Source organism: Symphalangus syndactylus, chromosome 2 (genome assembly GCF_028878055.3).
Source record: "Symphalangus syndactylus isolate Jambi chromosome 2, NHGRI_mSymSyn1-v2.1_pri, whole genome shotgun sequence".
Classification (NCBI taxonomy): domain Eukaryota; kingdom Metazoa; phylum Chordata; class Mammalia; order Primates; family Hylobatidae; genus Symphalangus; species Symphalangus syndactylus.
In genome coordinates this window covers 30,113,645-30,141,083 of record NC_072424.2, presented here as the reverse complement: position 1 = coordinate 30,141,083, position 27,439 = coordinate 30,113,645, and positions in this window count along the sequence as shown.

The following is a 27,439-nucleotide window of genomic DNA, read 5'->3' as shown; positions in this document are numbered from 1 at the left end:
GTTAGTTCTGTTTCTTTCCATTCCTCTTTTTTTGTGATATATTTGGTTGCATACATACTTACCTGCAAATTTACTTTTTTATATTTTAAAATATGTGATCATTTTTCTAAAATAAATTCTACTTATATTTTCATTATTAAGGAGGAAGAGTTTCACTGAAGTCATAAATTATGCTGGTATCTTAAGTATTATAGAAGCTGTCTGTGAGCCCATCTCACTTAGTCACAGAGAAGGTAGTTGGTGCTTAAAGGAGAGACTCCCTTTTAGGAAAATATTTCCAGCCATCTAGTGACATCTACTTGGACCAAATCAAAATGCTGCCTTTGGAACAGTGAATTTAAGTCATACTAGAGAAAGTTTTCCTCAGTATGTTTGGCCTACAGTGAACAGTGTGAATATCCACAAACAAAATGAAGCTTATTATATAATAATTATATTATTTATGCATTCAATACTATTATGGTGCCATCATGCACATATCATCCACTTTGTTAGGAATTAAAGATATGAAGAATACAATTTTGTTCTTGCCCTTAAGATGGAGAGACAAACAAGTCAACATGTTAGAATGTCACTTTCTTTCATCTCTTAAACTCTCAGTATAAAATGTACTTATTTATATTTGCACTGGAAACTATACGTTTCAGAGAATTTCCTTTTAAGGGTATATAAGATATATCGTGGAAGTTTGGTCATAGAAATAGGCTTAGGAGATAATGGGGAGGTGTCTCTAATACCTGAGAGTAAGCAGAAGTTCCCCAGAGATGTCTCCAATCTAAGCCTTAGAATATAGTAAACAGAGCTAGCCTGACAAAGAAGAGTAGAAAGAACATGCCCAGTACATAAGGCCATAATGATCAAAGACACAGAATCTAACAACAACATAACAGGTAACTGAGCTGGAGAAAAACATAGGTCAGGACTGGGGAGGGAGGAGCTCAAGTCATAGCAATCTTGCTTATTATGTAAACAAACTGCACTCTATCATTATTTTTAGTTGATTTTGACAGGTTAAAGTTACACAGAATTCTGGTTTATAAAACAGATTGAAAAATACAATTTATTTTGTTGAATTGGTGTGTGTTATAAGGAGGCACCATGTTCGTCACACAAAAATGTTATGTGTGGAGTGAGAGGGTCAACTTTTCTTATACTAGGTCATACTCTTGACCATGTGGGATAGATTTAAAGGAAATACGAATGTGAGCAGAGAGAACACTAGGGGCCTCTGGTGGTAATTTAAGCAAGAAGTGATAAGGACATGGAGTACACTATATCCTTTACTTCTCTTTTAATGAATAACTAAGTCATATAGATACTACTTTTTTCCTTCAAAATCTAAAGTATTCATTTTTTTCTGGAGAAGGTCCATCTTTAGGCCTCTAACAGTCAAGACTAAATATAAATATCTGAATCCTCATACGATTTGTGTAAAGGCTCCTGCTTAAGGACAAACTTTGTTTGTTATCCATGACAGGAACCATTGAAAATCCTGTTAATTTATAAGATAAAATAAGATAAATTTTAAGCATCACTGGGAAGAGAAAATAAAAAATTTTAGAATCATTATAGTTAATGGCTAAAACTAGGCTTGGTAACACATATAATCAAGTAATAAGCATGTTGTAACAAATTTTTAATTGTGTTTTAATGATCAATAAAGTTTGCTTTATTCCTTGAAAAATCTGTATTATATACCTGTTTTATTATCTGCCTTAGAAAATAATCCAAGTTCTTATTGCCACCCCATCATTTCTTAAGCTATGTTCAAGCATATCTAAATCCCCAAAGAAATGGCAACACAGGCTCACACTACAGTTCCGTCTGCATCACTACCCTTTCCTTCACATTCTGCTTGATATAGTCCTTAACAATTTATTATATTCAGTTATACTTTGTTGAAATCAGAAGTTGGTTCTTTAAGTAGTTGATTAACAAATTCATCATACCTGAAGTTCCAATCTCAAATCACATTAGTGATTACTGGAATACTTCATTTCACATAATAAATTCATGGCATATTCTTGAAATTTACACATAAATTGATTTTTTGAATACACTATAATTTCAATGAACTCTAAAGAAAGTTGTGGCACATCCTTTGGGGAAGATGAATTATCTCCTCTTAATTTATATAATTCATAAATTATTTTAATAAAATACCTCCCTTTTATTTCTATAGAGCCACCTATTGAGACCATTTGGTCCAGGAAATGAGATGTCAGGTACCCACAGATTTCTATTTACAGTGGTGAGAAGATTAAAATTCACGTCTGTTTAAAATAGGTTACTGGAAATTCCTTACCTAATCTCATTTTTACAACTGTCTCTTTTACTTTACTCTCAGCAATAGCCTACACAATGATTTTTTGAAACTATGAAATTAAAATAGTTCCTAAATGTTAAGCAGTAGTTCTAATGGAATATAATTTCATATCTTGGATAATGTTCCTTCTTCTGTCATTTTATAAGTGAATTGTAAAGATAAATTAATTGGAATGTATTCAGAGACTGTGAGAAGGCTGACAAGGAAACTATCTCCTACATGGAATAGGCAATGGAATAAAACATATTTAGCTCACGGAAGGGAAGGTTCAGTACAGACATAATAGCTCTTTATAAATTTCTGAATAATTGTTCTGCGGGAAAAAGTAGTAAGCTTATTATAATCCTTCAGGAACTCAGACCGCAATTAGAAATTAGAAAAATGAAAAATGAAAACTTCAAAAAAATCACTAGAGATGCTCTAAACGGGAATAAGCTGCTTCTTGATGTACTACACCTGTAGTTACTGGAAGTGTTCAAAAGAAAAGCTAAGTAGCCACCTCTCCAGCACCTCTTATACGAAATGAATCTTGAAGTACCCTTCTTAGATTCCAGCTTGAAGAGTCTGAGTATCTAGTAGATTATAGCAATGACTATAATATCCATAGCTCCTCTTACCAAGGCATGGAGTTGATTTCCCATTAAGCACTAATTCTGGGCTTGGTCATATGACTTGGTCTAGCCAATGATGTGTTAGTAAGCAGAGGCTCAGAAAGGACTTGAGTAGTACCCATGGCACTGTGTTGCTGCTTTTGGAGCCTTCTACTGAGTGAATAAGGCCGTACTACCCTGTTACATGATGAAGTGACTACACAGAAGAGATAAGCCATCCAAGCTATAGATCTCCACTACTACCAACACAGTGGACCCCCTCCTCCAGCTGAACTGACATCTGACCAAAAGGTATGATTGAGCCAAGAATGTCTCCAACTTCACAGATAATTCTAGACCAGTTTTCCAATCTACAGGGATGAGGGCCAAATCGATGGTTATTCCTTTAAGGCAAAAAGATTCATACTTGTTTGTTATGCAGCAGTAAAAAAATGACAAATATGTACAAAGCGGTACAGACCAAAAAAAGGTAATTATCTTCAGAGTGAAAAATGTCATGGAGTCCTGTGGTTCTCAGGAATTTCTTGAAAAGAAAAAGCGCATAAATGAAGGATGGGCAGAATATAAATAGAGGGATAATTAGGAACTGCAAAGTAGGAAATATTATGAACAGTATGACCCAGTTGTTCTTTGATTGCAAGAATAGAAGACAACTTTGGCTAAAGATAAAGAGGAATTTGTGTGGAGACACGGAAAATAGTTTAGAAAACCAAAGGAGAGACTAAACAAACAGTCCCTTCAAAGGGCAATACAGTAATAGGGCAAGTATGAGACTCTTAGTGGCAAGAAATAAACACCATTCTCTTAAGAACACTACTCCTGGTATATATTACCTCCAACTTTGCCTTTCAAAATCTGCCCTGATATAATTGCTCCATGTTTAAACTCCTGGGAGAGGAGTTCTAACTTGCCCAAGATGATCACTCACTCAATCCTAGGCCAGAGAAGGAAAGGCACCTCAGAACTAGGAGAGGCATGTATAACAGAGAGTTGGCTCCAAACGAAATTTAAGGAAGTGTTACCAAAGGAAAGGGGAGGGGTGCCTGAACAGCAATTCAGATGGGGTAGACTACACATGATCAATTACAGGTTAACCACAGTTAAATCATATAATAATGAATAACATGCACAACACTGTTGTAGATTTTTGAAGTATTAGCTCAACCCTTTGAGGAAAAGTGCTAATATTGACCTTATTTTACAGATATGGAAAGGGAGGTTAAGTAACTTACACAAACATACATAACACACACATACACACACACACACACACCCTACACAGTGACACCACATGTAACTGGGAGTTTGATGTCTATTTTAAAAGTTCACTATCTTCTTCATTAAAATATAGGAGATTTACTGCTTATTATCAAAATTTCATTTCATGTTTATTCATAGATTAGAATTTTTATAAAGCAGGTGAAACCGCTAAGGCTATTTCATTGTATGTGTCTTATCACACTTTTGAAAAAAGTTACATAATTGGAAGCTTAGTTGAGCATAATATACCACTCTATATTTATGCTTGCAAATTTAGGCTATTTCACAGTGGATATAATTGATCAGTCTTGAATATGGAGGCAATATAAGGCAAAGAATATGAATCCTTTAAAAGGGAAAGTTTACAATGGCAGTGATACCAACACAGCAAGTGACTGAGTGAATAATTAGGACTAGTCAATCTGTATGCTAAAAATGTAACAATGTTATATTAAATAAGATATTTTTATTGGATTGTACTCCAAAATGGACAAACATCCAATAGCAGAGCTGATGCAAAAATTAGTTTTCCATCAACCATTAAACAGATCAATGATCTATTAACTAAGTCTTGCTAGCAATGAAATTTCATTATAATCTGTAACCTGCATTTTGGACATTCTACTGACAAAGTTTAGTTTTGAATGAAATAGTTATTTTTTTACATAACCAATATTGATGTTTGTTCCTAATTGACAAGTATATTATATGAAAGTGATTTTGTCCTTTAAATCAAAGACTATTTCGGCTTCGTATATTTTCAATATCCTTACATAATGAATAATTACATTCAGCTTATTTTGTAATACTTTTGTAGCCAAAACTTCACAAGAGACTCAGATGATTTTTAGTAAATGTCCACACTTAAGACAAAATATTATAAAGCCCTTTCTGTCAAACACATTTTCAAAGTTATTTCCATAGCAGTGCAAATCTTTTCATTCTCTCCCTCCTCTACCCACATGCAATGTCCTCAACAAAGTCAGCAGGAGTTCACACATACACATGCAAATTGTTAGAGAACTACCGGGAAGATGGGGTTGGGATAGTTTATGAATAGTAGCATTATGCTAATTTTTAAATTAAAAGATTAGAGAAAGTTTACAAAAATGTGGAGAATGATTTAATACAATTGTAATAATCACTTTCATGTATATAACATTTTCTTCTTATGACAAACTTCTTCAGGATAGGGAGAAATATCAGACCTTATTAATAAAGGGAAAAAAAATTATTGGAAAAATATTCAACCAGTCATACAAATGTTAGGAAGACTATCCAATCTGTGTGTATTTTCTATAATGCTTATGAAGCAAAATATGGAATTTCCTTTCCATAACTTTGAGCTAAAATACCTGTCCTAGTATTAAGACCTACTCTAAGGAACAGTAGAAAAACAGAGGTTCAATTAGAACTGGGGCTTGAGAAGGCAGAGAAGGTTGAGCAAAGGTTTGTTTGTGTTTTTTTTGTTTTGTTTTGTTTGTTTTCTTTTTTGAGATGAAATCTTTGCTCTGTGGCCAGGCTGGAGTGCAGTGGTGCGATCTCGGCTCACTGCAACCTCCAACTCCATGATTCAAGTGATTCTCCTGCCTCGGCCTCCCAAGTAGCTGGGATTACAGGCACATGCCACCACATGCAAGTATTTTTTTGTAGTTTATTAGTAGAGATGGGGTTTCACCATGTTGGCCAGGATGGTCTCGATTTCCTGACCTCCTGATCTGCCCACCTCGGCCTTGCAAAGTGCTGGAATTACAGCCGTGAACTACCACACTTGGCCAGAACAAAAGTTTTAAATAAATTTTACCACATATTAGTGAAAAAAGCAGACTTAAAGTCAAGAAAAAGATGAAGAAAGAAGGTAAGCTAAGATTAAAAATAAGAGCTGTGTGACATTTGGATAAACATATATTAAGTTTTCTTTGATAAGGTTAATAAAACCACTAAGCTAATTACAAATACTAGAGAAATTGTACGTTTTGAATTTTCCCACCAAAATATGTACCTCTATTATATATTAATAAAAATAAATTTTATTAGGGAAAGGACACCCTATTTAATAAATGGTGCTGGGAAAACTGGCTAATCGCATATGGAAGAATGAAACTGGATCCCTATCTCTCACCATATAAAAAATCAACTCTAGATATATCAAAGGTTTTAATACCAAAACCATAAAAATTCTCAGAGATAGCCTAGGAAAAACTCTTTTGGCATTGACCTAGACAAAGAATTCATGACTAAGACCCCAAAAGCAAATGCAACAAAAACAAAAATAAATGAGACCTAATTAAGCTAAAAATCTTCTGTACAGCAAAATAAATAGTCATCAAAGTAAACAGGCAAACCACAGAATGGGAGAAAATATTTGCCAAGTATGCATCTGACAATGAACTAATGCAAGGAACTCAAACAAATGAGCAAGAATAAAAGAAATAACTCCATCAAAAAGTGAGCAAATAACATGAACAGATATTTCTCAAAAGCAGAAGATATATACATGGTCAATAAACACATGAACAAAATGTTCAATATCACTAATCATCAGGGAAACGCAAACTAAAACCACAATGAGATACCACCTTACTCCTGCAATAATGGCCATTGTTAAAAAGTCAAAAAACAACAGATAGTGGCATAGATGTGGTAAAAAGGGAATGCTTATACATTGCTGGTGGGAATGTAAATTAGTACAACCTCTATGGAAAACAGTATGGATATTTCTTAAAAAACTAAAAGTAGATCCACAATTTGATCCAGAAATCCCACTATTGAGTATCCAAAGGAAAAGAAGTCATTATATCAAAAAGACACCTGCACATGTATGTTTATTGCAGCCCAATTCACAATTGCAAAGACACGGAACCAACTTAGATGCCCACTGACAAATGAGTGCATAAATAAAATGTGGTATATATACACCATGGAGTACTACTTGGTCATTAAAAAGAACAAAATAATGTCTTTTTCAGCAACTTGGATGGAGCTGGAGGCCATTATTCTAAGTCCATGTGCTGCACGCCAGTCAGAGCGATTACATAAAACATAAATTAACATCATGCTGCTTCTCAGTTCAAAACCCTCCAAGAACTCCCCTTTTCTCATTATATAAAGTCAGTGTCCTTACATGACCTGGCCTAATCCAATCTTTCTGGGCTTAGCTCAAAAAATTTTTACCCTTGGTCACTCAGGGCAGCTGCACTGGCCTCTTCACTGTTCCAAGCTATGTGCTTTGCTTAGACTTCTTTCCTGCAGATATTTCCATGCTTTAATTCTTTACCTACTTAAAGTCTTTCTCAAACGTTACCTTAAATAAACCCACCTTTATTCCATAATACAACACATTTCTACTTGCTTACTATGCTATCATTTATTGCCTATTTTTCCTTACTAGAATGTAAAAGACAGCAGAAAATGTTTTTGAGTAACCTTTATTGTTGCTGTATCCCCAGATTCAACAAATAGTGCCTTTCATATAATAGATAACCTAAAATATATTTTAGTAAATGAAAAAAATTTAAAGAAATATTCAAAAATAACACGAACACTTTGGGAAGATTTCATTTTGAGATAGTAGTGCAGGTGTACGCAATGCACTACAATGTTTATATCACTTAAAGTATTTGTGACACATTCCATTTGATCTTCAGTTAAAATAATAACAATAAGTTGTAAGTGGTTTAGAGGTAGTCATCCGTCTAAAAAAATTCATACAATATTATATCTTGGGATCACTCATTTTTCTGTTGTCCTCTAAGGAAGAACTTTAGATAAGAACTGAATATAGGAACCTTGCCCAGTCAAACACGAGAGAGTTTAGTTTTTGGGTAGTTTACATGGTTATACATACAGCATTTGAAATGTTTTCTATTTAAATAGATTAAATGCTCACAGCTACTCCTATTCTGTCTATGCCATTCAAGTTATCTGTGTACATCAATGTTTCTTTTTTGAAACAAACAGTTTTGGACCTACTATAAGTATAATAAGTATATATTTTATATTGGATGTTGTGTGCTTGTGGTGAAAAAATAAGTCTTTACCATCGGACAAAGCTGAGATTAAATTCAGTTCTTCTCTTTACAAGTTGTATAGCCTTGAGCATGTTGCTTAACTTCTTTGAATCTTTAGTTGTCTAAATGTGATTTGGGGGTGGTACTATCACCCACCACTTTATTGAAAAGATTAAATAAGATAATGCTTATAATATACAGTGGAGTTAGACAGTGACTGGAACAAGAAACAATCCATAATATTACTGATCATAACTAAAATTTATTGAGCATTTATATTTCAAACACTCTCATAAGTGCCTTATGATAATACATACCATATATAAGATATAAAAGATATATATTATCTTATACACATATATAATACTTGTAATACCTTCACTCAAGCATCACTGTAAACAGAGGAGGGAGAATTAATCCAAATTTTGTACAGGGCTTACAACTCCACACAGAATTTGCTGATTCTCTTTCCCATTTCCCTCAGATTCAAGAATGAACTGCACTGTCTTGAATTCCAAAGCAATTAAATAACGTTTCTCTACCTTTTAGGTTTTTTTTAGATAGAGTCTCACTCTGTAGCCCAGGCTGGAGTGGAGTGATAAGATCTTGGTTCACTGCAACCTTCACCTCCCAGGTTCAAGCAATTCTCCTGCCTCAGCCTCCCGGGTAGCTGGGACTACAGGTGCAAGCAGCCATACCCAGCTAATTTTTTTTTTTTTTTTTGCATTTTTTAGTAGAGATGGAGTTTCACCATGTTGCCCAGGCTGGCCTTGAACTCCTGAGTTCAAGTAATCCGCCCTCCTCCGCCTCCCAAAGTGCTGGGATTACAGGCATGAGCACCCGCGCCCAGCCTATTTATATATTTTTTAAGATGCTAAGAGAGTTTGTTCTTTCTTCATTTTTCCTTTGTTGTCTTTGCAAAGACATTGTCATTTAGCTCCCTTAGTGGAGGAGAGGGAGCTTCTGGTTTCCGAATTCAGTGCACACGAACTCCAAAATCAAGGAACAAAATCTTCCCCAAACTGTTTGGAGTGGCTGTGATTACAGGCAGCAATCACAGGTGTAGGCTGGTATGAAATCCTAGTGAGGGAGGATAAAGACTAGCCTGAAGTATACTTCAGGATGTAAAGCAAAAGAATAGACAGAACAAAGGCCCTCTGAAATGTAGAAGCCTCTCCTGCTTGAGTGCCCAAGGAAAACACTGAATAATAATTTGGGGAAATGAATCCATGCGTAACAGTAAAACTTGAAAACACTGCACAAGAAAACCGCTCCAGCACTGTTGAATGGAAACACAAAAGGGACAAGAAAGCTGCGAGGCTGACCTGTGTATATTGTAAGTATGGGCCTTTTCAAAGAGGCATGTAAATGCTTTGAAGCTACACACAGCAAAGGAAGAATAAAGTTCTCCACGGATAGTCAGAAGCTGGCTAAAACTAAAATAAAGGGAAAAATTAAGAGAAAGAAAGTGAGGTGACAGAGCTTCAATCCCGATCATAAGAGTGACACCAATTACAAAATATATGAACTCTGACTAGGTATCAGCCACTATTTTACTATATACCTATACCTATATTCGTGTGTATATCTGTATGTATTATCTCATTTGATCCTCAGACAACTCTGTAAGAGTGAAATTACTACCTACTTTACAGGGATTCTGAAATTGAAGCTTAAAATTGTTAGTATGAGGCCTAAGGTTACTCAGCTATTTAATGTAAAAACATCATTTAAACTCAAACCTACATTATGTCTAAGTTCCTTCTCAATTACCATGCTGTGTTTTAAAGAAAGTGTCTTTCCAGTTCTTGTTGGAATTATTACCAGAGCCCTACTAGCAGCAGCCATTCTTACCAACATGAAAGAGAATATTCCATTCTGCTGTTTTCAGCAATTTGTTGTTCATGAACACATAAAGTTTACCCATGGCCTATTAATTACATATCATATCTTTCTATGCCAAAAATGAGAATCCATTTAAAAAAACAGCTGAACTTTATTGTTATTTTATTTTTGTGTACCCCCCTCCACTAATCTCTTTCTCTAAAGCAATCAGGAAAATATTACATTAGTTATCTTCAGAGTATACGGCAATATCAAAGCTATCAGGAGAATTTAACTACAGAGGATAGACATATAAACAGTTTCTGTTAGGAGGTTTCCTCTCTTGTTGGCCAAATCTCTTCCTGATATACTGCAATATCACATTTGGTTTGGCATTTAAATTTGTAAGGACAATGCAAGGAATATGAGTTGGTTATATGTACAGTGAACATAAAATGTATAATTCTACCTGAAAGTTTTAGAGAGTAAACTGCTGGACAGAGCATCTACTCAATACATGTATATTGGGACTATTCTTGGAAAATTGAGACAATTTGCCTGGTTATGTGTCGCTTCATCTCTTAGGAAGTTTGAAGAGTTTTAGACACATTTTAACATTTTTGTACTTTTCCTGGCAAGTCACGGATGTATGTTTTCAATGTCAGCTACTTATTTATAGCCCAGCAATGCACTAGATCCCTGAAAATGACAGACTGGTTTGTTCAAAATGAAAGGAAAGTTGAGTGCTGGGTGGTTGTGTCCTATTTGATAGGAAATTAAAACATGTCTTTGCAGATAACCCAAGCCTTTCCTTCCCTGCATAAGTGAAAACAATCATTAAAGTTTTCTTCTCTACTTATGATATGGTCTGAGCTTTCCAGTTTGTACCAGGTTCACAAAACTCAAAGACATAATTACCTTCCCCTCTCCCTCCAATTCGCCTGCGGATGTGAGCTTTATGCTCTTTCTCTCTTAAACTAGGGACTTTTACATAATTCATATATTGTTAGCCACTCAAAAGAAAGCCTTCATTCATGGGCCTCCATTATTACTTTAGTAATATGTGTATTTCTGAAAATTTAGATTTCCTAGTATTACCTACCATACCCAAGTTTTATCAAAAATGGAGAAAAGCAGTCAAGTCTTATGTTCATGTAAGTCATGTGAACCCTTTAAAGGCAAGGGAGCTTATTTTATGAATAATTTATGTCTCCTCAATATGCACGTGTCAGTGAATATTGTTGGATAAATTATTTGTTGAATATTAATGGTTGAAATTGAGAGGGGCTTGAATTATCTAATAACAATCATTTTTAGCAAAGGTATCTGAGGCAAATTCACACTCAGATTGCTCTAATCCCCATTCCAGTATCTTTCAAATTCTTTTTTACTGGGGATAAAAACTATGTATTTGAAATACCTAAATTAGTGTGTTGCTTAAAAACTCAACCATATTGACCCATGACATCTTCTGAGACCTAGATGGGTGGATCAATTTATTTTATGGCAAACCGTGAACAGCTGTCCACAATAATTTCTAATCAGTTCATTTGATTCTGACACACAATGTCTTGACCTCATCATTTGGGCCCATCTGTGAGAATGGCAAGAAGCCCTCAAGCAAGGTGGCAGGCCACAGGCCATCTGCAGCCTGGCACAGGTAGGAGGGTGGGTGGAGTGGAGCTGGCAGAATGATGTTGCCACCAAGCCAAGTCCTTTCATAGCAGCAGCTTGGCCACCTCTCAAATTTGCCTTTTTAATAAATTTATTTTTTATTTTTATTTTTTACTTTTATTCATGACCAGAAACAACCAGGGAAAAAAAAGAGTGTAAAATAAAATCTAGTGAAGGCTGTGAAATGAAAGGAACTAAAACTCACCAAAAGGTAGATTGGGTTGTGATTAAGAACTAAAGAAAAAAAAAAGATGCTAAAAATAATTATCATGGCCATAGAGTGCTGGAGCTACAGGATAACTTAGAGAAAAAAGTTCTACTTCTATATTACACAAAAGTGAGGTCCATAGAGAAATGATGTATTTATGTACAGTAATAAATCCACAAAACTCCGTATCTTTATATTACTACAAAGTGAGTCCCAAGAAGGTAAGGATTATCTATTTTGTTCAAGGAAGTATCTCTGAAGTTACAATAATGCCTTAAACGTAGTAGACATTTATTAAATGTGTGTGAATAAATCTCAAAGGTTGTTGAAGTCAGTGTAACACATTTTTAAGATATTAAAGTCAGAGTCAAACAGATATGGTATGAATGCTGATTATAACCTACTAGACATGTAATTCAGGGCTAGCAAGTGTTTTGATTGGATGGAGAAGAAACAAAGCCTTGGATAGAGTTAATCCACATATTATATCCTGTAAGGAAGAAAGGAAGAGAGAAAGGGAGGGAGGGAGAGAGGAATTGAGGGAAGAGGGAAAGAGAAGGGAGGAAGGAAAAAAGAAGGATGAGAGAAGGAAGAGGGTGGAAAGGTGAAAGTAAAAAGGGGAAAACAAAGAAGGAAAAGGGAAAGAAGAAGAAAAGAATATGAAAGAAAAATAAGAAGGAAGGAGAGGTCAACAACCCTATAAAAAGATGTTCAACACTAGTGCCATTAGAAAAATGTAAATTATAACCACAATGGGTAGCACTTTATACCCATTAGGATGGCTATTATTTAAAAAAACATACACCAAAACCAGAAAATATGAAGTGTTTGTGAGGCTGTAAAGAAATTAGAAGCTTTGTGCACCACAAGAGGAAATGTAAAATGTTGCAGCCACTGTGGAAAACACTTTGGTGGTTCCTCAAAAAGTTAAACACGGGACTTCCATATGATCCAGCAATTTCATTTCTAGGTGCATAGGAAAAGGAATTGACAGATACTTGTACGCCAGTGTTCCAGTGTCCTTCACATTATTCACAATCGCTAACACGTAGAAATAACCCAAATGATCATCAGCAGAAGCATGGTAAACAAAATATGATATATGAATACAACGGAATATTAGTCAATCTTAAAAGGAATAAAATTTTGATACGTTCTACAACATGATTGGACCTTAAAAACAGTATGCTAAGTGAAATAAGTCAGACACAGATGAACATATCATGTGATTCCACTTATATTAAGTACCTAAAGTATTCAAATTCAAAGACAGAAGGTAAAATAGAGGTTACTAGGGGCAAGACGGTCTTCCAGAGGGAGGGGGAAATGGTGAGTTATTGCTTAATGGGTAAAGAGTTTCTGCTTGAGATGATGAAAACTTATGGAGATGAATAGTAACAATGGTTGTACAACATCATTAATGTACTTAAAGCCATTGAATTATCCAGTTTAATATGGTTAAAATGGCTAGTTTTATGTTACGTGTATTTTATCACAATAAATACATTAAAAAGAAAAGAGAGCTAATATATAACTAATGAACAATTAGGAGGAAAAAAAATTAATGGACACTGCTTTGTTGCCTACCCAGTTTTTATTCCCTTACTTTTCTTATATCTCTTACATTTACCATTGGATGATAGTAAAAGGAAATGAGGATAATTTCATCCAAATTGCCAGAATGATAGTTTAAGAGATTTTAAAGCAGGGACAAGTCAATTAGATCATTGAATTGCTCTGCCCATGTAATTTTCTAATAATGTTAAAACTGAGAATTTTTTGTGATATTTATTAGAAGCAAATTTCTACTGTTCTCCAGTTGTAAGTGAGAACATACATAAATCTAATGGCAGGCACTTTCACAACCACAAGGAAGGCATCCTTAGAATGACTCAGCCACACGGAGAAGGGTATACCTTGGGAAAACAAATCTCAAATTAAAATGGAGCTGGCATCTTGATAGAAAGCTACCTGGATCCTACAATGCCTCTAGTCTTGTTTAAACAATAATGACATGGTTTTCAATTATTTTTCAGGCAAAATAATTACATTAGAAAATTAGAAATACCGAATAAGGCTTTCCTTAGACTAGCTCTCCTCATTCGTGCAGTTTTATTAAAATGTTTGAAAAAAAATGAGATTTCCACAAAGCTATCCCCTAACACTGTAAATCCATAATTCCTTCAACCATAATCTAACGCCTGAATCATCCTCTTCTTGGCCTCAGAGATTTTTGATATCCTTACATAAAAAGACAAAGTAACTTAGGAAAGGCGATGGTTTATTTGTAGAACTGCTTAATAGCAGCTGCATGATCATATGCTGAACATTTTCATCATTAGATTAGGTGATCTCTTTTGCAAATAAAGCTTTTTTATTTTCTTATTAAACGTAAGTTTTTTTTGTTTGTTTGTTTTTGTTTTGTTTTTTTTTTTGAGACGGAGTCTAGCTCTGTCACCCAGGCTGGAGTGCAGTGGCAAGATCTCAGCTCACTGCAAGCTCCGCCTCCCATGTTCACGCTGTTCTCCTGCCTCAGCCTCCTGAATAGCTGGGACTACAAGCGCCTGCCACCACGCCCGGCTAATTTTTTGTATTTTTGGTAGAGATGTGGTTTCACCGTGTTAGCCAGGATGGTCTCGATCTCCTGACCTCATGATCCGCCCTCCTCGGCCTCTCAAAGTGCTGGGATTACAGGCATGAGCCACCGTGCTCGGCTGATCTCCTGTAGTTTTAACAAAGGAACTCATATGAAAAGTTATGGAATGTCTCTGACTTTCTTGGAAATGTCAATTAAGATGGTGTCTAAATGATCTTTCCAAATGTCTGGAGTATTTCAACAAACAGACCAAGATGTCTTTCTAAATAACAATGTGATAGGATGAAAAAGTACAGCTGGCATAAAGCTCCCTGGGGTATGAGCTTCCATCTCTTTTTCAGCTTCTAATTAGCATGTGATACTATCATTCCCCAACTTACAGGGCATGAAAAATAACACTGACTTGATATATACATGTGTACTGCATGAATACATGTATATATACATACATAAATACATACATCACATAAAGTGCACGCATATGTAAAATAAACCTCCTCCCTTCCAGATCTATTCTGAGAGTGGAATTTTCAAACAAGAGCTTAGATGGAAGAAAAGCACACATGGTCAACTTATCAACTTGGAGGATCCTTGGGAGATACTAAATGTTCTGTTACCATGAGAAGGAAGATCCTTATATACTCAAAGGTAAGTCTGATCGTCATGATAAAATGCAATGTTGTACTTACACATAGGTCAAATAAGGTATTTTCCCACTTGAATACACTTCAAAAGAACAAGAGAGTACTGCTTTTTCAAATGTACACTCTCAACGGCCTACTGTTGCACAAAATATCCAGAGGATACAAATTTCCATTTACCAGTATATAACCCCTAAAATATAAACAGATCTCTATGAAAGAAGTAATATTATATCATTTACTGAAATTTGCATTTCAGAAAAATACCCGGAGCCAGAATATTACCTGAGGGTGTGTTTTAATTGTGGAGGGCTTAGTAAAAGAGAACATTGCGTGGAGACAAAATGATGGCTTTTCAAACAAACAATTTTTTTTTTTTTTTTTTTTTTTTTTGAGACGAGGTCTTGCTCTGTTGTCTGGCCTAGCATGCTGTGGTGCGATGTTGACTCACTACAATCTTGGCATTCCAGGCTCAAACGATCCTCCCACCTCAGCCTCCCCAGTAGTTGGGTCTACAGGTGCATGACACCACTTTGAGCTTATTTTTGCATTCTTTTTGAAGAGACAGGGTTTCTCCATGTTGCCCAGGCTGGTCTCAAACTCCTGGGCTCAAGTGATCTGCCCGCCTCAGCCTCCCAAAGTGCTGGGACTACAGGCGTGAACCTCCGTGTCTGGCCAGGCAATCTTAAGAATTGACTTTGGGCTGGGCGCAGTAGCTCACGTCTATACTCCCAGCACTTTGGGAGGCTGAGGCAGGTGGATCACCTGAGGTCGGGAGTTCAAGACCACCCTGACCAACATGGATGAATCCTGTCTCTACTAAAAATACAAAATTAGATGGGCATGGTGGCACATGCCTATAATCCCAGATACTCAGGAGGCTGAGGCAGGAGAATCACTTGAACCCAGGGAGGCAAAAGTTGCAGTGAGCGGAGATCACGCCATTGCACTCCAGCTTGAGCAACAACAGCAAAACTCCATCTCAAACAAAAAACAAAAAACAAACAAACAAACAAAAACACTTCGGTACCTTTTGCACTTGTGACCATTGGAAGTCATTTAATCTCTCTGAGTCCTAAAGGGTTGTTTCCAGGATTTTATAAAAGGTAAAACATCTAGCAGAATCCCTGGCATCCAATAGCCAATGCTTATTCATGGAAAGCACCGTGACTTTGAGGACCTAAAGGAAAAAAAGTTGCAACAAAAATGGGGAACCTGTAGCACAGAAGATAAGAGAGGCTGGGATGTGCAGAGAGAATGAATGGACACACTGGACCATTAATTCCATGTATGTTTCGCCAGGGGCAGGGCCAGCCCTGAATGAGGCATGGAGCCCACAGTGAGCTTGCAAGATCTTGCCAACTCTACACTCTTCAGCAGAAAAAAGTTCGTCTGATTAAATCTCACATGTTCAGTTTTAGTCTCCCACTAGGATAATGATCTTCATTCCCCCTAGTCATTTTAATTTTTAATTGACTGCCATTATTGGGGATCTGCTGAGGTAGACATTGCCCAATGTAGATCAAGGAAAATGTCATCATGAGGCAGCAATGGATCCATGAGTTTCCATTGCCAAATCAAAAAGAAGTGCAGGGATCAATTTTCCATTAAATGGAAGATAAATTGTTATCCAAGAGTTGATCAGAATGTGTCAATGGCTAAATATAGAGCAGAAAGCACACATTATTCATTATCAACTCAAAGTAATTCAAGGACAAGTAGATATTCACTAGCTCTCCTAAAGAAATGAACAACAAAAAAAGCAATAACAACAATTTTTTAAAATCCAGTGGGTTCTAAAACTCCTATTTGTACATATTTAATAATAGCCCAGTGATTAAATTTGGATGTAATCAGGCAGATGTGAGTCAAAGCGTAACATCCACAACCTGCTACCTTTTTAATCTGGAGGAATTACCTAAACTTCTCTAAATTTTAAAAAATACCCCTGCAAAATGGAGATAATTATAATTTGAATTATGTGAGATTATTGTAAAAATCAAATGACAAATGCAGGCAAATGATGTAACACAGTCTGACACGTATCAAGAGCTTAATAGCTGTGAGTTTCTGTTATTTTACACTTGCATATCTGTGCCAAATCCCGAAGATAATCATAAATATAAATAAATTTCCTAAGCCCCAGCTAGGAACAAAAACAAATCATCATTCTTAAGTCCAGGGTTTTACCTATACAGCATCTCTTAATGAAAGGTTGGTTCATTCTCATATCCTGTCATTTGTAAACTAATTTAAAGATTTGATGACTCACTCCACATTACCTTTGAAAAATGAAATGTTCTTCCAAATTTGACATTCTATTTATAAAAATACACAAAGGAAATGTGTTTAAAATTAACATTCTAAGACCTTAACGTCACTTGCTGAATAGCTTGACAATTATGGTTGTTTCTTGAGAAGCATGGTTACTCCCAAGTTGTTCATACATTTAAACAGATAACATTGCCATAAAATCAGAACATATTCTCAGTCAAGGGTATGAAGATAAAAGATTTCCTGTGGGAGAGGCGATTATTGAGTGGTGTTCCTGGCTGTATAATGGTATGTTTCAACTTTAAGAAATTGACTCCCCAAACCTATGTTTATTAACTGCAATGAAATATAGGCAACTCTAGGGTTATATTCATCTAGGAAGATATAAAACAAATGAATGGCGAAAAGAAAAAGTCTTCTGGCCAGGATTGTCAGAGACTGCATATGGAGTGAGAAATAAAAGAGGTCAGCTGCAGTACTTAACAAAAACCAGTCTGGACAGTTAAAGAAAGCATACCAAATCAGAATAGCCATCTTGTTTTATATAGTATTATTTTGTTTTTGTAAAAAAGGTAAATGATAATTGAAATATTTAAAAACTTCAAAATAAGTTTAAAAACAAGTTACAAATACCATACTCACCAAAATAAATGCATACTCTCACACCTTGAACATTATTTCACATATTCCTCTGGTCTCAATCTCCACATACATGCATACATATAATTTTAACAGAGGACAGTACTATATATGTGATTTTTATAAGTTTTTACAATAAGTCATTATTCAACTTAGCAAATATGGTTTTATAATTTTAAGTGATGGATCATATTTCATTGTATTTATATTCTCAAATTTATTTGCAAATTTTTTAAGGAAATGTGGTTCAATTTTAGTTTTTCTGATATTCGAAACTATAGTGGTTGGATGTGTGCACACCTCCTTTCACTTAATAATTTTATTGAGTCAAAGCATAGACACCATTCCGTAAGGAAAGTCACTGTAAAAATAAGTAAAATCAGGTCACCTTGATTGTATTCCTAGGTAAAATTTCATTCATTCTCTACATCTTTGTCTCAGTTTGCATGCTGGTAAAGTGAGAAAGTTAAGAACACTGTTTAAGGTCTTTTTCAGCTCCAAACTTTGGGGTATAAAAATAGAGAGGGGCTGAAACACTAATTTGAAAGTGACCAATAAGTAACACAATGAGGATATCAAAACATAAATTCATCTTCCACAGTCAAAGAGGCATCAGAGGAGCTGAGTTATAATCTCATTTCATATAATGACACTTCAATAAAATATATTGGATTAAGTCTTATAACCATTTTTTAAATGGTGAAACCAAAGCCCAGAGATGGAGAACTTTCCCCTAAATTATGTAACTAGCTAGTGTCAAAGCCACTGGCTCAAGCCAGATTCTAAGACTCTGATGCAGGGCTTTAAGCACCAACAAAACTGCTGATTAAAGAAAAGTCATGAGGTACTAAATTACTGTCAAAAGGTATTACAGTTCAAAAGGGACATGGGCAATCAATTTGGAGAACATTATGCTAAGTGAATTGAGCCAGGCACAGAAAGCCAAATGCCACATGATCTCACTTATATGTAGAATTTTTTAAAAAGTCAAAGTTTGACTATTAGTAAAAGTCAAACTCGGAGAAATAAAGAGTAGACTGGTGGTTACCAGGGCTGTGGTGGAGGGATAGTGGAGATAGGCAGTTATTGGGTAAGGGGCACAAAATTTTAGTTAGACAGAAGAAAGAAATTTTTGAAATCTGTTGCACAACAGGATGGACTATAGTCAATAATAATGGATTGGATATTTTAAAATAGCTAATAAGATTTCAAATCTCTCACCACAAAAAAATATTAAGTGAGGTGACGAATATGTTGATTGGCTTAACTTAATCATTCCACATTCTACAAATATATAAAAATATCACATAAGTATTTCATTAATGTCTACAATTATGATTGGTCAACTAAAATATTGCTAACAATAAAGAAAATGATAAAATCTAAATGAAAAACATGAATAGGACTTAAAAGAAAAATCGCTATAGAAATCAAGTGTGTGTGTGTGTGTGTGTGTGTGTGTGTGTGTGTGTGTGAATCAAAGAAAACCAATGCCAAATATCACTTTTGGCCTGTAAAATTTTCAAATTTTATTATTTTAGAAAACACGCACATTGTATGGTTGACATTGGGCAAAGGAATATGTACTTGCCAATTCTTTCAAATGACTAAACATGTCCATACCTTTAGTTCAATATTTCTAACTTTGGAAATTATCTTTAAAAAGTGTTCATAAATACACATAAATGTTTATGAGCCATGATCATGGTGAAAAATGAAAAACAGTCTAAATTTCTAAAACAGGTCATTGACTAAATTAAATATACAGGGCCAAATAATATGCCCCATTAAAAAGCAAGATTATAAAATTTTTGACATTAGTTAATATTTGATAGTGAGGAAGAGATTTTAAAAAATTTAGAGGTAGTATGGCTCCAATATTTTAAGAAATAGTTATATCCAAATCAAGTAAACATACTTGCACACACAAAATATGTGCATTTTAAAATTTTATTTTTTTTCTTTACTATTTTCTTCATTTTCCAAATTTCTACAGTGTATTTGTATAGCTATAATCAGAAAAAATAACGAATAATACTTTTATAGCCCATTGTCAGGAGAGCAGTTTAGGGAACAAAATTATTTGTGCATAATATAGCCACTGTACATTGGACTTAACAATGATTACTTCATCTTAGTTAACTAACCTAAACTAAGATGTTTTCACGTCTGGGTCAAGATCAAATAAATTACCAATCTTGGTCTATTCCTCTAGCCATATATGCCAAATATTTCAAAAGATCCTCCCTTTCTGATATTTTGGTATGTAGCAATGACATCAAACAGAATTGTTTAATGTACAGTAGATGCCCAAATCCTTTAAGATATTTAGTTGATCTATCTCCAATGAGACCAACTAAATTCCGTGAAGGTGAGAGAGATCTACCCCATCGAGGTCTCTAACCCACAAACTCTCAAAACACAATTACTCCCTGGTGATCTGTCTCATCCTTCTCCTGCTACATGAATCCCTACCTAATTTTTCCTCCTGACAATTTCTCAAGGTGTGTTTGGGTAGCCTTTGAGCTATATCTCTTGTAATTATCACCAGAAGTGGGATGTGCCTAAAAATGACAACATAGGAACATGTACCATTTAACATGAATGAGGAGCGCATGTGTACATTGCTGGACTCCAACTGAAATCTCAGCTCATCCCAGTCTTGTATTTTCAGGAACTCAACAACTGCAGTCTCTGTCTGCTTATCTGTTATTCAATAAAATTTTGATTATTCCATTTTATTTATTTATACTAACTAATCTTGATAACTTTTCTCTTAGTGCAATAAATTCCCATTTAGAACAACATTATATAAAAGTGATTTTAGGATCTAGAGCCCAGTTCTCATCACCTTCACTCATCAATTTACTTCATTGTGCAGTTTCACCTCCAACACTACATAAATAATCTTGCTAACTAAGCATGCCAAAACAAGAAGCTCTGATGATCTGCTGCTTAATAATGTCCTGAAGAAATCTCTGTCGTCTCACCTATGTGACCTTTGCTATTATTATCACCCTGAAAGAAGGCATGTTGTGAGGAATTAATGATTGCCACATTTTGAAGAATTTTAAGGATATAAACAGATCTGAACTTGTTTTAAGGATATAACCCATCGGAACCTGTTTCCTCACTAGAAATACGGTGATAATAGTTCTTGCCTGGCTTTCCTCCCAGGTTTATTGTTAAAATTCTAAGGATACAAACACATGAACATGACCAACGTATTGAGACAGCAAGGCATTATCTGTCTTGATGGTGCATTGGAAAGTCAGGGTGTGTTTAGTGAAAATATTTAAAGACAATATGTTTCAGAGTCATATAGTAAAAATTTCCATGTAGACATCTTTGTACAGGTTGAACACTACAATTACTAAAGCCAATCTTCCTTATTTACCATAAGCAGAACTCTCCCATGTACAACAGAAGACAAGCCTAAGCTAATTGTAAGGAAGGAGATTAATTTTAGATTCACCGATAAGAAAGTGTCTTTAACCAAGAATTGCACAGAAATAGAATAGTTCAACTTAACTATAGAAATATTCAATCTGAAGTAGGATGAGCATAGAAGAGTATGGCAGATTGTATTCATGTATCCTAACATATTGACAATCTTATGGAGATATTGGCATTTCCTTACTGACAGTTGAAGTCTAAATTCTTTCCCCGTGAATCTGAATGAGTCTATAAACTAAGGCAGATGTTAATCTATGCCATTTCCAAGTCAAAGTTTAAAAATGACAGAATATCTTTGTGTGTGTGTGTGTGTGTGTGTGTGTGCATGCATTCATATTCAGACACACACATACCTTTGCGGCCTTGTGATGAGTCTGACTACCTTGAAGATGTCACGCTGGAAATAACACTCAGGAACTGCATGGAGATAGATGGAGGTAGAGACATAAAGAGAGTCTCAGCTGTTCTAGTCCCTAAAAGTTCAAGTCTTCCCTGCCCGGGCACCAGACATGTGAGTGAGCACTTATTCCTTAAGTGAATAGAGATCCCAGTCTTTGAGATACTCTATCTGAAGTTTAGTGGAACAGAAGTCTGAACCCCACCCATCATTCAGATCTGCAGGCAAAGTAAATGTTATTTCCACTGACTTTGTTTTTTGTTTGTTTGTTTGTTTGTTTTTGAGACGGAGTCTCGCTCTGTCGCCCAGGCTGGAGTGCAGTGGCGCGATCTCGGCTCATTGCAAGCTCCGCCTCCTTTGTTCACGCCATTCTCCTGCCTCAGCCTCCTGAGTAGCTGGGACTACAGGCTTCCCCCACCACGCCCGGCTAATTTTTTGTATTTTTAGTAGAGACAGGGTTTCGCCGCGTTAGCCAGGATGGTCTCGATCTCCTGACCTCATGATCTGCCCACCTCGGCCTCCCAGAGTGCTGGGATTACAGGCATGAGCCACCGCGCCCGGCCTGACTTTGGTTTTAATAAACTTTCCTTGTATCTGGCCCAGAGTGGTTTGTACAGTGGGTTGGATGTTTGAGTTTATGACTTTCAAGAACCATCCCAAATTATATAGAATTGGGACTATGTTTGTGAAAAGTTGCCTTCTGCCTTTTCTTGTATATAAAGGATGCTATGTTTTATCATTTGGTCCTAAAGTAATTCACAAAAGAAAAATTCTGCTTTTCTAATCATCTTGACTTTGAACATGGCTTCAGGCAGGAATTGCAATGTCTCGTTCATGCATCTCATTTGGCGCTTGGGATGTAGCATGCTCAATGTGTTACTGGGATACGAAATAAAAGACTATATTAAGATGAACTGGCTGATTTCTTCACTGGATTGCTGTATGATTATCAGGAGACATATGACCCATTTGAACCTGTTTCCTCACCAGAAATATGGAGATAATAGTTCTTGCTTGGTTTCCTCCCAGGTTTATTGTGAAAATCTTTAAAATCTCTAAATTCACATAAAATGCAAAATTTACAAGTACACAATCTTTTTGTTCTAATTTCCTCTGAGAAATGTGATCCTGATCTATGAAAATTATTTTCATAGTCCCTATCACCCAAGAAGCAATAGGAACAATTCCCAACCACAAGTAATTGAGAGCACATTTCCTAATACTAAGAAGTGTTGGATTCATAACTCATAGTACCTGAAGTTGACACAAAGAATGTATTTGTTTTCACACAGTGAATAATCCCCTGAAAAAGTCCATTTTCATTAGCTGCTGAGTTTTATTGTTGACTTATATCCTGAAGTTATCTTACAGTATCTGCAAAAGTAATTATGGAAGCCATCTGGAACAAGAGCAGAGAGAAACAACTGGCATTATAATAGATGGCATGTTGGAGGCAAAATGATATTAACAAACCTACTCATTAAAAGTGGGAGGAAAGATATTCACCCGGAGGAAATTGCAATTGCTCACTGTCAGGCATGGTGTAGCCATGAGAATCCATTTCTGAAACAGGCAAACCTTCCTCTCTTATGTTATTGAGTCACAAACCTGGACCTTTAGCTCATTCATCATGGGAAGTAGTTCAATCTAATGGACTGAGTGGGACTGCGTTGTTGGCTGGTGACTCATACAGTTACCTCGACAAATTACTCATGTTTTCAGGATACTGAAATTATTGGTAAAAAGATGTAATTTTACCACCAGCTGACCCTAGAGGGCACAGTTTTATTGATAAAAGAAAATGAAATATTGATAAGTTTAACTTTATTATTCATTTGTTTGGGAAAATAAAGGTAAAACAAAAATCGTAAATTCAGTATCTGTCTCTTAATGATTCCAGGCACATTCTAGCTACCTGCAGTATTTTGTTTCTGTAGGGAGATAGTAGAGTTTTGTATAAAACACAAAATTTTTAAGTTAGACTACTAATACTCCTGTCTAATCTGGGGGCATCAATCAACTTTTCAAGGCCTCAGTTTCCTCAACTGGAAAGTGTGGCTCCTATTGTAAAAATCTCATACTTTTAGTAAGAATTAAATGATGTGATGATACAAACACAAAGAAGTAGTGAATAAATACTAGTTATTGTCATGAATTGTTATTATTGTATTATTATTTCATACAATGATGACCATATAATTCAGGCAATAAATGTATCTGCTTTCTGCTTTCCTCCTTTCACCCTCACCCTTACAATCTTTTTTTTTTTTTTTGAGACAGAGTTTTGCTCTGTTGCCCAGGTTGGAGTGCAATGACACAATCTCAGCTCACCGCAAGCTTCACCTCCCAGGTTCAAGTAATTCTCCTGCCTCTGCCTCCCGAGTAGCTGGGATTACAGGCATGCACCACCACACTTGGCTAATTTTGTATTTTTAGTAGAGATGAGGTTTCTCCATGTTGATCATGGAGAACTCCAGACCTCAGGTGAACCACCCACCTCGGCCTCCCAAAGTGCTGGGATTACAGGTGTGAAACACTGTGCCCGGCCTACAATCTTATAATAAAATAAAAATACTATAGAAGTTGAAAAATAATCAATGCCATCTGAGTTGAAGTTACCCTAAAACCTAGTTTTGTTTTCCTGATTTCTGGACAGCTTCTTTCTTCGACCTCTTAAAACTAGGTAACTCTACACAACCTCCTGGATCCGCAAACCCGGTGTGCACTTGTGATACACAGTAATTCATAAGTATTCAGGATAAAACCAAAATATATTCAATCCTTGATCCAGTTGCCCATTTTGTATGGGAAATAAATCACAAACCAGTCGAGGACTGAATCATGAAATGTTTAACAAAAGGTGAGGGGTACTTGAATGATTTAGGGAGACTACAGATAAGGCTTGTGGTTATTAACATGTCTTCATTCAGAGGCCATAAAGATGAGAAAGACAGCATAAAAGGTTGACACTGTGGAGATGCCAGAGATAAGATCAAGAATAGCACTTGTCTGACAAAAGTACCTTTTAATACACAATCACTGCCACACGAAAGAGTCATGGCAAGTCACCTGTCTGCTGCCCACTTCAGTGTGGTTAGTAACAAAGAAGATTACACAATGAACACAGCATCCTCCATTCATATGGAACACCAGCCCCTCTGTCTCATTTCCTTCCTTTAGTTCTGTTTAGATACCACAAATGGAATCAATGATTTATCCATCTGTAGGGTCAGACCTGTACCACATGCGAGACATATCTGGGATTGAGGGAAAAAAAGACTTTAATATCTCTAGTTTTTCTTCTTATACTCCTCCCCAAATCTGTGAACCTTATTTTCTAGTCTTCTTCCAGTTTGGTTGAACTTAAATGCAGGACCCAGTGCTGGGCCTTAGACTCCTGTTCCTTCCAGCCACAGTTCTTGTTAGCTATACTCTGCAGTAAATGCCCCTAAGTTCTCCACATCTTTTCTGGTGTCACAGTCTTCCCCGAGCTTCTAAACTGCTTCACACCCAAACTTGTAAACTATATCCTGAACTCTTTCCCACCTAACCTGCCCATTAACCATGTTTCTCAAACAGATCTTCTTCATTGGTCCTTTTAGAAATGTCATTCAAACATTGTCCTCAAAACGTATTCAAAGCTTTCTTAAACTACTTAATCAAATAGGATGACGCAGTGTAAACTTTCTTCTAAAGAGAATATCTAAATCAAGAGCATTCATATGCTGACTATACAAAACATTTCTCCATGGTCTGCTTGTAGATGAAAAAATGTTTTAAGACTCTTATCTAAAGATTTCATCTATTTGATTCATATCAATGCTGATTTATCTATTTGAAATATTCCCAGGGATATTTCAGTAATACAAGTACTGGATCCTGTCTTCAGGGACTCTGACTGAGATGAAGACTAAGGCATTGATAATGTTTTCAAAGGCCACAGGTAACTACAATGGGTAATCAATGTGGAGATTCACTGCACTAAACCATATATAACCAGTATTTGACTCGAGCTCTAAAAAGTTATTACTTTGAAAGAAAGAATGTTCAGAAGGTAATGATTTACAGCAAGTCAGTTGGAATGAGATACTTTGCCTCTAAAACTGGTTTTGCCATCCACAAAAACTTAACTTTTACTTAAACTGCTTTAAGATCATAAAATAAGTAACATTTTCTTCATCTGATTCTGCTATACAAAAGAGAGGCAAATGTAATGGATAATAGGACATGTGTTTTACACATTTTAGTTTGCTATAAGTTTTTTGAATGTCTTATTTAAGCATTACAACAACATGGAAATGGGAACAGGGTATGGTTGGCAGGTGATGGGGTACAGGAAAAGCACTGTATTTACCAATGAGAAAATTGAGGCCTAGAGTGGTTGCATGAGTTATTGAAGGTCACGCAGCTAGCTGGTGATGCAAACTGGTACCCAACTCATTACACAACTCTGACTTGGTTGTTCATACCATTGTAACTTTGAGTCACTGAGTCTCCTCAGCAAATTGATGCATTTGATCAATAATTCATGGAGCTCCTTATTGAACAGGGCAAAGGGTAGAGATGTATTTAAATTAATCACATCTCTAAGAGGAACTATAAAAGCTCATACAAGATTCAACCCAATCCACATTATCTTAAACAGTCCTCCAAATGAATCATTTAGACTAGGACACCTATTCCATTAGCTTTTGGTAAAATGCAGATAAACACATTCCTTCTCAAGCTACTTGCTCAGAATATTAATACATATTTCTTCCCAAATGTACTGGTACACACGAGGTCTTATCCAGGTGAATTCATCAGGAAAGTCCATTTCAGCAAAGGAAAAGCCCATTTTAGCAAAGAGAAAGCATCAAATTACTTGTTGCTTTCCAAAAAACTACACTTTTTATACTGTGTTTTTAGCATACCACTTCAGAATTTAAAAACAAACAAACAAAGAAGCTAAAGAAAGGTTCTTCACAGATGATTACACAGTAGGGAGAGGAGTTGAGCTGAGTGTCTGATCATGCTATCTTTGAAGAGCAGATGTTTGTTGGTGAGCTGGGATCTGTAGTTTAATTCTTAGAGTAACATGATCTTCTGCAATGGAGTAAAGACTGCTGCTATCAGTCAGCCTTTTAGAATCACTGACACTGCAGAACCAGTTCGGTGGGAGAATCAGTACTGATCTCTGTGAGGTAGCAAACAGAAACCAGAAAATTCTTTATGGTTTGTTGTTAATAATTTAACATTTCTAAAAAATCTTGAAAATGGGAATTCTGGCTCTACGATACCCAGAAAAATCTTCCAAAGGGAAATGAGCATATTGGTAATTGGGAAGTAGGGAAAAAGAAAAGTTAAAAAAAAAAAAAAAAACATAATATTTGACCCAATCTTTCCATGTGATCTGTCATCCTCAAGGAGGCTGGTCAGGGCTCCTTCATATGACAATCTCAAGACAGCAAGGGGTGCAAGGTCTCTTGAGGCCCAGCTTTTAGAATTCACATAATATCACATCTGCAAACATGTCTTAGTCAA